This window comes from Grammomys surdaster, unplaced genomic scaffold, assembly GCF_004785775.1.
Source record: "Grammomys surdaster isolate TR1022 unplaced genomic scaffold, NIH_TR_1.0 65, whole genome shotgun sequence".
NCBI lineage: Eukaryota > Metazoa > Chordata > Mammalia > Rodentia > Muridae > Grammomys > Grammomys surdaster.
The window spans coordinates 9,141,978-9,153,476 of NW_021604567.1; the positions used below are offsets into that span (position 1 = coordinate 9,141,978).

Consider the following 11,499-nt stretch of genomic DNA (forward strand, 5'->3'; position numbering starts at 1 on the left):
AAAATAATTGACTGATTTTATACAGCATTTATATCTTTTAGTCCACAAGAATATTAGTAAAGGATAGAATACAATACAATCATTTCTACATTACTAGTAAATGAATTTCTAAGAATAAGACTTTATAGACCCCACGCCCAGTAGTCTAACTCTAAAGAGGATAAAGCCAATGTCTTTCCTCACAAGAGCTCAGGACTAAAGTCACATTACTATCAGAATCTGTATTTGTGATCCAAAATGAGCATTAAAACAAGATCCAAATATTCTCAAAGAAGCACAACCATACTGTGAGCAAGCACTATTTTCAAAACTATCTCAACCCAGGAGTTAAATTAGGTCAACCACATTCATAGGCATTTCTTCCACTGAAAGAAAGTCTCAATGTCACAAAGAATCCTCTTGTCTTCTTCAGTAACAAAGTTTATAGCTACACCTTTCCTCCCAAATTAAGCTCCTCTGCCAATTTTGTGAATATAATTTGCATGATTGATAATTAGATCATAGTTTATAACCAAGGACACTTGTTGCACATTAATCTCATGAGCCAAAAGTCAGTAGTCATCAGAACACAGCTTGACCCTGATTGGAATCCCCTCCTGATGATATCTCTTTTTTTTCTTGTCCATGTCACCATGAGGATCTGAAACTCTGAAGTCCCTGGCATGCATTTTCTCTGTGAGCATTCCACCTTTCACCTTGCATTGAGAAAAATAACCATTTTGTGATAGTGTCATATAAGTCAAAAATGAGTATCCAGATTCCACTTCTCTCATTAAACAGTAATATAAAGATGGTTAATTCCATCAAGGATCCATTCTTCCTTCTTCAACAGAATTCAAATAGGCTGTCTTGTGAACTTCTTCATCACTTCTAGCACATCGGTTGGCATGGTGGCAGAAAGCGACATAACCTGAATGACAAGCTCTTATTTATATCCACAAATAATTCTTCAGGTAGTATTTCCTTTGAACACAGTTATGATAAGTAAATACTATTCATGTTATGCAATTATCATGAATATTTATAAAACACATGTGTAAGAATAATAATTTTATATCTTGCTCTCATATAGTGAGTACTGCATGCAATAAGTACTATTATGATTTTGTTTTATAAACATTAGTAATTTTCACTAATTACAAATACTGCTAAATTAAACTTATTAAAAATTATCAGCTAAGCCTTTAAGTGTCCTCATTTATATGAGTCAAGTAGTCAAACAGGGTGTATGTATAAATTTAACACTTTTCTACACAAGATCTTTTTTCTTTTCTTAATTTTTTTATTGGTTATTTTATTTACATTTCAGATGTTATCCCCCTTCCCGGTTCCACAAATTCCCTATCCCACCCTCCATCTCCTGTGCCCCTATGAAGGTTCTCCTGCACCCATCCACCCACCCACCCACTCCCACCTCACTACTGTACCATTCCCCTATTCTGGGGCTTCAAGCCTTCACAGGACCAAGGGTCTCCCCTCTTCTTTATGCCAGATAAGACCATCTTCTGCTGCATACACAGCTGGAGCTATGGGTATTTGGTTGGTGGTTTAGTCCCTGGAAACTCCAGGGGTTTTGGTTGGTTGATACTGTGATTTTTCCTATGGGGTTGCAAACCCCTCCAGTTCCTCCAGTACTTTCTCTAACTCATCCATTGTGGTCCCCTTGCTCAGTCCAATGGTTGGCTGTAAGCATCAGCATCTGTATCAGTAAAGCTCTAGAAGAGCCTCTCAGGAGACAACTAAATCAGGCTCCTGTTAGCAAGCACTTCTTGACATCAGCAATAGTGGCTGGATTTGGTGTCTGTATATGGAATGAATCCCCAGGTGGAGCAGTCTCTGGACGCCTTTCCTTCAGTCTCTGCTCCACACTTTGTCACTGTATTTCCTTAAGAGAGGAGCAATTCTGGATTAAAATTTTTGAGAAGGGTGGGTGGCCCCATTCCTCAACTGGGAGCCAAGCCTAACCTCTCCATACCTTATTCTCTACAGGTTCTCTCTCCCCTTTGTTGGGTATTTCAGCTAAGGTCATCCCTGTTGGGTCCTGGGAGCCTCTTCCTTTCCTGGCATCTGGGACTTTGGGTTGGCTACCCCCAGTTCCCCGATCCCCATACCCCATTACTACACGCCTCTGTTCAATTTTCTGTCCCTCTGTACATTTCAGTCCCCTGGCTCCTCCCACACCTGATCCTGCCCCTCCTTTTTAAATGGCCTTCTTTCTTTTATTTTTCTTTTTCCACTTCCCTGTCTCTGTCCCTGTCTCTCTGTCTCTGTCTGTCTGTCTGTCTGTCTGCCCCCCCCCCTCTCTCTCTCTCTCTCTGTGTGTGTGTGTGTCTTTTTGTCACTCTGTCCTTCTTTCCTTCCTTCTGTCTCTTTGTAAGGCTATCATGTAGCTCAGGCTGTCTTTGAACTCAGTATCTACTAGAAGAGTTGAGGATGACCTTGAACTACATAGCATTCTCCCCAGATCATCCAAGTGCTGGGATTACAAGAATGCACAACTTTTGAAATTCCTGGTCATTCATTATAAGATTTTATTATTTTCCTCAGTGACTAAAATGTATAAAGCAATGTAACATGATTCCACCAACAGGAACACATTGTGTTGTCCTCTGAGAATAGTGAGATCCACTTATTGCAGATCAAGGTCTGACTCTCGGTGTTGGCAAATACTAAACTACACATAAAAACATATTACAGGATAAGTTGGTGGTAACTTATTTCCAAATTTACAATCTGTAAAATATGTCAAAAGTTCACTATTTTCATCTTTCCAAACTTCAGTTGACCACCCATATCTAAAAGAAGCCTTACAATTAACCAACTTACAGAGGCTCACAGCTATGGAAATTCACATCTCCACTGAGGAACTCTGCCCTCCTGGGGTAGGAAGGAGCTGGAAAAGGACTGTGCTGAAAAGAGATTTTAATCCAGCTAAGAGATGCTGTGAGCAGATGTTCATATTCCAAGGTGGGAAAAACATAAGTTTTTTACAGCTGTTTGTGAGCTATGCCTCTGTTTTAATATTTTCACATTGCACCAATTCGCTCATTATTTTAATGCCAAAAATGAATTTGTGCTAGAATACTATTGTCACCTTAGTAATTAACAAATTTCAATTATGAACTGTATGGAGAGAGAAAATATGTTTTATTTGTACACAGAAAATCTTTCGAATATTTGTAATAATGGTATATATTTTTAAAGTCTCATTGTAGAAAACTAAAAGTGATTTTTAAATTGCTAAAATAGATACTTTTAAAGAGAACAATTTAACCAGTTTATATTATTTCCACATTATTGTTACTTTTAGATGCTTGTAAAATAACTACAAATTATTCTCCCCAGTTAGTCTATTACTATTTAGATGTTGTTAGTTGTAATAATTCATGTTTAATTGAGATAACGTTTTTTAAAATGATTTGCAAACTTTACTGGTTTTCAAAGTTTTGAGTACCATGTCTACAGCATCATATCTAATTATCTAATTATTCCTTTCAAAGGTGTAATAGTAAAAAAAAAAAAAAAAAAAAAAAAAGGTGTTTCTGACTCTTTGACTCTTTGCCTGCTCTTGGGATTCATTTCCTCCTATCGGGTTTGTTCCCAGTCTTCTTGCATCCTGTTAAGCAGTGCCTAGTCTCTCTCCTTGGGAGGCCTGCTCTTTTCTGCAGATAGAGAACGAGTAGCTCTAGATAGATAGAGGAACAGTAGCTCTGGCTGAATAAGACGGGAAGTGGGGGGAACTCAGAGGACTGAAGGGAGAAGAGGCTATGTTTGGGATGTATTGCATAAGTGAATAATAAATAAAAAGAAAAAACAAAAATGGAAGCTATGAAGGAATCTTAGTCATAAAACTAAATCCAGCATAAATAATAAATCATATTTCCAAAGAATTGTGCTGATGACCTGTAATATGTGAATTCACGAAGCATATACATGATATACTGGACATATTTGCCACTGTGTCCTTCAGCATGCTTGAATTTCATGAAGGCTTTTCTTACCTAAGTTGCTGGCCTCCCTTCTGCTTCTGCCCCAAATCCTAATTATATAAAATCAAACATTTCAGGTTTTGATAAGACTAGGAACCTCCTCTCACAGTAAGGCTGGACAAGGCAACCCTCTAGGATGAAAAGAGTTCCAAATGCAGGCAAAATCATCAGAGACAGCCCCTGTTCCCAGCGTTAGGAGTCCCACAAGAAGACCGAGCATCACAACTGTAACATATGCAGCAGGCCAAGGTTCGTCCCATTTAGGTTTTGTGATTGTTGGTTTAGTCTCTGTTTTTGTCCCTGTGATCCCAAGTTAGTTAATTATGGATGGGGAGGGGCTGGGAGGAAAGGGGAGAGGAGAAACTTTAATCAGGATATAATATACGAGATAATAAAATTAAAAATTCAAAAGACATGGAGGTTTCATTGTTCACGCTGTATGTATTTGTATATGCATATGTGTATGTATGTATGTATGTATGAATGCATGCATGTACGTATGTATATTTTGTTACCTTACTCCTTGATAGGTAAATATAAATTAAGGATGGAAAGGTTTATGTTGGATTTCAGTTTGAGGATTCATCCATCACAGTGAGGAAGGCTTAGCAGGAGAAATGTGAAGCAGCTGGTACCACTGTGCCTTCAGTCAGGCAGCCTAAAGTCTAAGAAGTTCCCCTTAGCTCACTTGTTTCATTCAGGGGTGGATCCCAGTCACTGAAATAATGGTGAGTCTTTCCACCTCCCCTGACCTAATATAGACAATTCATCTCACATATGCTCAGAGGCTTGTATCCATAGTAATCCTAAGTGCCATCAAGTATGAATCAATGGGAAATTTTTAGATTTACAATTATTTATCTTGTGATTTTTTTTCCTTGTGTGTGAGTAGTAACGTTGATGCTAGTGAAATTACAGTTATTGGAGGAGAATCTACAACCACTAATTTATTAAACCCGTTTCATCCTTAGCAAACGTCTATAAACATTTGTCCTTATAACCACATATAAGGGTAGCTTTCGGTTCTCATCAAAGAAAATTCTCTTTGCAGATGGCAATCACTGCAGAAGACAAGAATGATTCAATAGGGAAAGCTGTAGAGCCCAGTTGCAACAGATACCTCTACAGAAACACCCCTGCACCTAAATCTTAGGAATCATTGCTTAAGATGCAGAAGTAAGATTCTAAGAGCCAAATGACCAGGGAATTTCTGTGAAATTGTGTCTCCTAGTAACATAGGAGACTTGTGAGCTCTCTCTGGCAAATTGGATCACAGCTACAAAATGACATGCATTATGCAAATTCTAACTGAATTTTTTTTAGTTCTTAATTTTTCTTGCTTTTTTGGATGAATAAGTTGCAATTTTCTTTTATACATCATGATTTCCATATATCATACTATGTTTAACCACAGTATTTTGAAGCAAAATTTTTTACATTAATTCTACACTGCTAAAAATTCCTTTCCATTTTCATGTCTCCTGTGAACATTTTCAAATTAAGTATAGAGTGTACATTCCCTTGCCCATTTGAAAGGTCTTCTTTTACTTTCAAATTTCTTCTGCTTTGATTGTTCTATTATATTTATTAGCAGAATATAAATAATAACACTGTATATTGGGGGTCCTGTTGGTTTTTTATTTTATTTTTTCTTTATTTTTATTTTCTCTTCTATTCAGTTGAACATCTTTTTGACTATAGGTTACCAACAATTTCTCTACCACCTTTATATCCTGCTGCTAGGACAAATTGTAGTTCGGAGATTGTGTGGCTTGTTTGGTGACCTAAACCCTCCACTTAAAGTCTGGCCTGGTTATAGATCTCTAGATCAGTCTCTAGATCATCCATTACTAGGAATATTGGTAGTTTTACCCTAGTAAATTCCTGGGAGTTTTCATTTCATTAGGTTTCTATTTTTTGTCCCAAAAGACCCCCAGTTTAGATTTTCTTTCCTAGTAATGTCTCCCTACATCTTTATTTCCCGTGAGCCCTCTTGTTCCATCCTGAACAGTCTCTGTCCACAAGCAATATCTCTTCTATTTTCCTTTTCAGGAGAGATCTCTTGAGCTCTCCTTTTTTACTTAGGCTCTCTGGATCTGTGGATTGTAAGATGGCTATATTTAAGTTTTCAGTTAATATCCACTTTTCAGTGAATACATACCATGATTGTCTTTCTGGGTTACACCTACCCAAAAGATGCTTCATCCCACCACAAAGACACTTGATTCACTATGTTCACAGACGCTTTACTCCTAACAGTCTGAAACTGGAAACAACCTAGATGTCCCTTAACTAAAGAATGGATAAATACTATTTGGTACATTTACAGTATGAAAAGTTACTCAGCCATTAAAAATAATGACAAGAAAATAGAAGCAAAAATGGATAGAATTAGAACACTCCCTTTTTAAAAATGGACATTAGTAACTAAAAACCTGTTTTTCTTTTTAATTTTTAAAACATATTTAAGGATATTTTCTGCCTATGTTGGAAGATAGTTTTCCATTGAATCTTGAAAATCCAAATCCTACTTAAATAATAATAAGTCAAGAAAGGTTTAGAATAAACTCATGAAAATAATTTTAAATACATATATGAATATATGGTTTGGCTGATGTTCCCTGAGCCTTGTACTCAGGAGCTGTGTTACAGTTATATCCATTGAAGCTGAGCTTCCCATACTCCTTTACTCTTTTCTTTGCACACAGCTGTGATTTTCTTTAATGGTCTTCTTTTCTGTTAGAAAGCAGCTTCTTTGATGAGGAGTGATAGCTATCCTCATATGTAGGTTTAGAAATTTAGAATGTAGCTAGGAATTCTACTGTTCTAGCAAATGATGGTGGAAGGTTACTGTCCGTGACCCATGACTTCATTAGCTCTAAGTAGTTGGGGAGGTTTCTAGTATCATGAATGAGATTTCTTCTGTTGAGAAGGACTTAAGGTCACTTAGATAGATATAGAATATTACCATCATATGGACATTATTATTTTGTACGTTTATGAATATCTTGTCAGGCTAGTCATGCCCGTGGTATATAGATGTCAGCACTGGGAAGAATTAATAACTGCTTCCCTCTGAAAGCAGCGTATTTATTATTTTCTGGCAGGATAGATGGTAGACCTAGATGAAGAACTATGATTTTGAGTATATTTTATAGAGAACACCTGGACAATGGCAACATCAGTGGACATACTGACATGGAAGGAGGACTATCACACAGGGTCTCTCCTATAGATAAAGAATTTAGGGCAACTAATGACTGCTAACAGTGGGAGAAATATCTCAGGGATGAGGCCCTGAATTAATTTTCTAACATAAAAAAGTCAACCGTGAAGCCATTATACAGACATATCATAAAAATATGGTTATATGTATTTATATATCTAAGCTTATTTAAGATATATAAATATATATACATGTTTATTTCATCTTTTTTCAATTACCAATGCTTATACTTTTTTAATATTTATATTTTAATAAAATAATGAATATTATATATTAATGTAAATATTTAAATGTATATATTCAGCATTCATAATTATTTTAATATTTAATATAAATTTGTATATATATTTTTATATGTGTATACATACGATAATAATGAGAATATCAGTTTGAAACTGGAAAGAAATATAGAGTATGATAAGGAGGAAAGGGTAAAGTGATACAAATTTATTTTAATTAAAAACATTTTTTAAAGTCACAAACAAAAAAACGAAAACAAAAGCAAAATGTAAATGGAGGGAGGAAAGATTATAACAGCCATAAGGTTCAGAGAATCTTGTCTAAGATTGTTTCTTCTAGAAATGACAGAGACGCTGCTTCACCCATGATACTTCATAAAATATGGTACCCTAAACAGACAATGGTGAGAGTACTGGATATCCTCATGGAGAAAGGGGAAAACTGAAAGGATTCCCACCCCTAGATAAATAGCTACAGCCAATCAACAACTACTAAGACCTATAACTAGTGTTTTCCATAGTGACCCTTTAATTGGTTATGCAGTACCAAGCTGCCAAAATTTATATTTTGTACATACAAGCAACCCTAACTTGTCTCCATACACTGTATTTTTTTAGTTATGCATACCATGTGTGTGTAACAATGATAATTAAGTTGAAAAAGGCTACATGTTTGAGTGGAAGTAAGAAGGCATGGGAGAACCCAAATAGATGGAACCTTCAGGGTTGGAAGGCAGGAGGGAAGTTGGAAATGACATAGTTATATTTTAATTAAAATGAAAATATTAAGAAAAAAATGTGTGAGCATAGGTACTTGAACACAAAAGAAAATCCTGCTCTGCTAGAATGTCTTGTCATATGTGCATGGTGTCTGAGGAAAAATTGATGGTCTCTTTGTGGACTCCGGATGACCTAATGTTTGATTGATCTGAAAAAACAGTTCAATTTTTAATCTTCTGGGAAGCCCTATAAAACCATATCAAACTTAATTAATTTGTTACAATTGTCTGCGTCATAGAAATCAATCACATCATAAATAGAAATTTAATAGAATTCTTGTCCGTAAGAGAAATTTAGAGATATGAAACACTCAATGTGAGACAAGATTAAATAGTGATTGCTGTTATAAATAAGTGTTATATCTTAACAGAGTGGTAGAAATATGTTTAGTTCCATATATAGCACAGAATTGGGATGGTATCATGCATGAGTGCGTAGCAGCATAATTCATCCAGACTAATAGATTCTCACTTTGTAACATAGTTTAATATTTCTACTACATTGCACTGTAATTCTGTAGGCTCTTATTTGGTATATATTTTTCCAACAAATTATAATTTTTAAAAACAGCAAGTAGCAACACATTTCATGCATAATGCATACAGGTGTGTGTTGGATTTTTTAAATTTTCATTTTTTTCTACATTATGACACAAAGTCTTATAGCTGTGTTATAATGATTTACATTATGCAAACAGATTGACAAAAATGGTGTAAACACATATGCTTCAAAAAGAAAGACAACAGTGTTATCTGTACTTAGGTTAAACTTATCTTCTTCAAATTATTCTGATGCTTTAATTTAAGAAAAAGGAACAGAAAGTATCCAAATATACTAAATATTTGGTGCTTTGAATGAGAATAGCTCAATAACAGCATGCATTATTTTTTGACTCCTATTTAAAATTTTATCTATCTTTTATGTAAATTCCAAATGTTATCCTCCTTCCGGGTGCCCCTCAGAATTCCTCCTGGTCAACAGTAGGTGAAATTGTTGGGAAAAAGAAATGGTCTTGTTTAACAAATTGTACTACAGATGGTGGGCTCATTCTTTCTTCCTCTCCCTCCATCCCCTCCCCCTCCCCCTCCCCCTCTACTACTGCTAAGGCACCAATCATCTACTTCCCTCCATGATATCATATACCTGCCTTCTAAAACTGTACACGATTGTCTAATCAAATGCTTGCCTTAAGAATTGGCTAAAAGCTCTCCACAAAAGAATTTAAGTCTCTGTTCAATATTCTCAAGAGAGATGTAAATCCTAATTTTCCTTAACAATTAATTGACAAAAGAGAGGTAATCTCACAAAAAGTAGAAGAAGCTATTACTAATCAATATATTATATAGTCTGATTAGTTGTTGGTGGTGCTTTAATAGTCTTTTGACAAAAGATTACTAATATAGATTTATATATCTTTAAACAGGGTCTTCATGACTCTCTGAGTGTGGAAGGAGCGACTGTTGGCGCTTCTGCCCTGATTTTATAAGAACTCTGAAAAACTGGCTTTAAAAACAAAAGAGGGGGAATGGTACCCCCCACAGAAGGAATCCCCCTGAAATACCCCCCATCATGCCTTCTTCACTTTTAACTCTCCTAAGCTGAAAGCTCATGGCAAATCTGCTGCTGACTGCCTCTGGCACCACCGAGACCAACAAAACTTTGCCTCAGATATGGGGAAGGACCCCCTTACCCTTAAAGGGAATGGCCCAGACCCAGTTCCCTTACGGGGCCGAGGATTGATATGCCTGTCTGATACCACAGAAGACACAGCTAACCAGCTACCAAAAAGATTAATGAAATAAATAGATACCCCCACAAAGCCAGGCCCAACCATAAATAAGATGAATAACAATTTACACCCAGGGAAGAGAAATCTCCCTGAGAATTCCCTTCTTTTTTCTTTCCAGGTAAAATGAGTCACCCGTGATGTCTGCTGTTAGAATTTCTAATCCAGAGGCTGGCTTCCGAACTTATACTACTCAGACCTTGGAAGGGCCACTGACAAGAACATCAAACAGCTAGAAATTGACATCACTAATCTGAAGAAATCCCTCGTATCACTCTCGTAAGAGACCTCCTAAAATCACAAAGATCCTTATTGGACTTGATTTACTCTATTACAATAGAAAAGGCTGTGTACAGCTTTTGACAATGTACAGCCCTTAAAGAAGAATGTTGCCTTTACATAGACAAGACAAGGAGGGTTAAAGAGAGCATCAAACATGTCAGTGAAGGCCCTGAGAAAAAATCAGAGAGAGAAAGAGACAGATGAATGCTGGTAGAAGACTTAGTTTTCAGCCTCTCCAAGTTTGTCAACCCTACTTCCTCCCATCTTGGGACCATTATTTGGGTTCTTTTTTGGTTATTTCTGCTGGTCCCTGGCCCTCAAATAGGCAGACTAACTCTGTGATACAACAGATAAATAATTTGGTAGCAAAACTTATTCAGATACATTATCATAAGTTAGCTATGGAGGACCATGAGACTCAAAATGAGGTTGTTACTTTATACAGGGTGTTTCCAAAACCTATCTCCTCCCAACCTAAAAGGGGGGACTTTTGCCCCTAGACCAAGCAGAGAGGGGCCACCCAGAACCCCCTCTGACAGGGAATCTGAATTCTTGCTTAGGCTGTCAGGCTAAGCACTGCAAGGGAATATAAATAAAAGATAAAAATATCTCTCTGGTTTCCCTGAGCGACAAGACTGACTGCATAGGGGTTGATGTCAAAAGTATCCCTTCTCCAGGAAAAATACATCAGGATGGGTATGGCACTCATGCCTCACTGGACAATGACAGAGGGACAGGAGCCATTACAAGGTCCCCTTCAAGTACTGGAGGTCAGGCTTCTATTCCCGCCTTCGCAAGGCTAAAATGGCCACAGCTCTTCTATTCTTAGAGAAGGGAGGAGATGTCAGGGGCAGCCCTGCTTACACACTGAAGGCCTAAAATCAGCCATAGGCCTAAAATCAGTAATAGGCCTGTCATACATGTATACTAACACCATGTCTTGGGTCTCAGTGGAAAAACATTGAAACAGATGGCTACAGGCTAATGTAAACAGGCAGCTTTTGTGGAAATTTACCAGCCTGAGTAGTAGTAGACCTTGTAAATAGGTAGCCTTGGCAGACAATACCAACTTAGATAAGAACAAGGGAGTCATAGGCAGAGTCATAGTGACTTGTCCCCTGAACCTTCACCCAGCCAATACCCAGTTCTGAAAGATATCTGTATTCTCCCTGAACACCCACACTCCAGTGTCATTCC

The 11,499-nt window shown here is 37.0% G+C and overlaps 1 pseudogene; it reads right to left on the reverse strand.

Annotated features, from left to right (window-relative positions):
* Window positions 1-327: 327 nt before the first annotated feature.
* On the reverse strand, window positions 328-1,653 carry LOC114624548 (annotated as a pseudogene).
* Window positions 1,654-11,499: the final 9,846 nt, after the last annotated feature.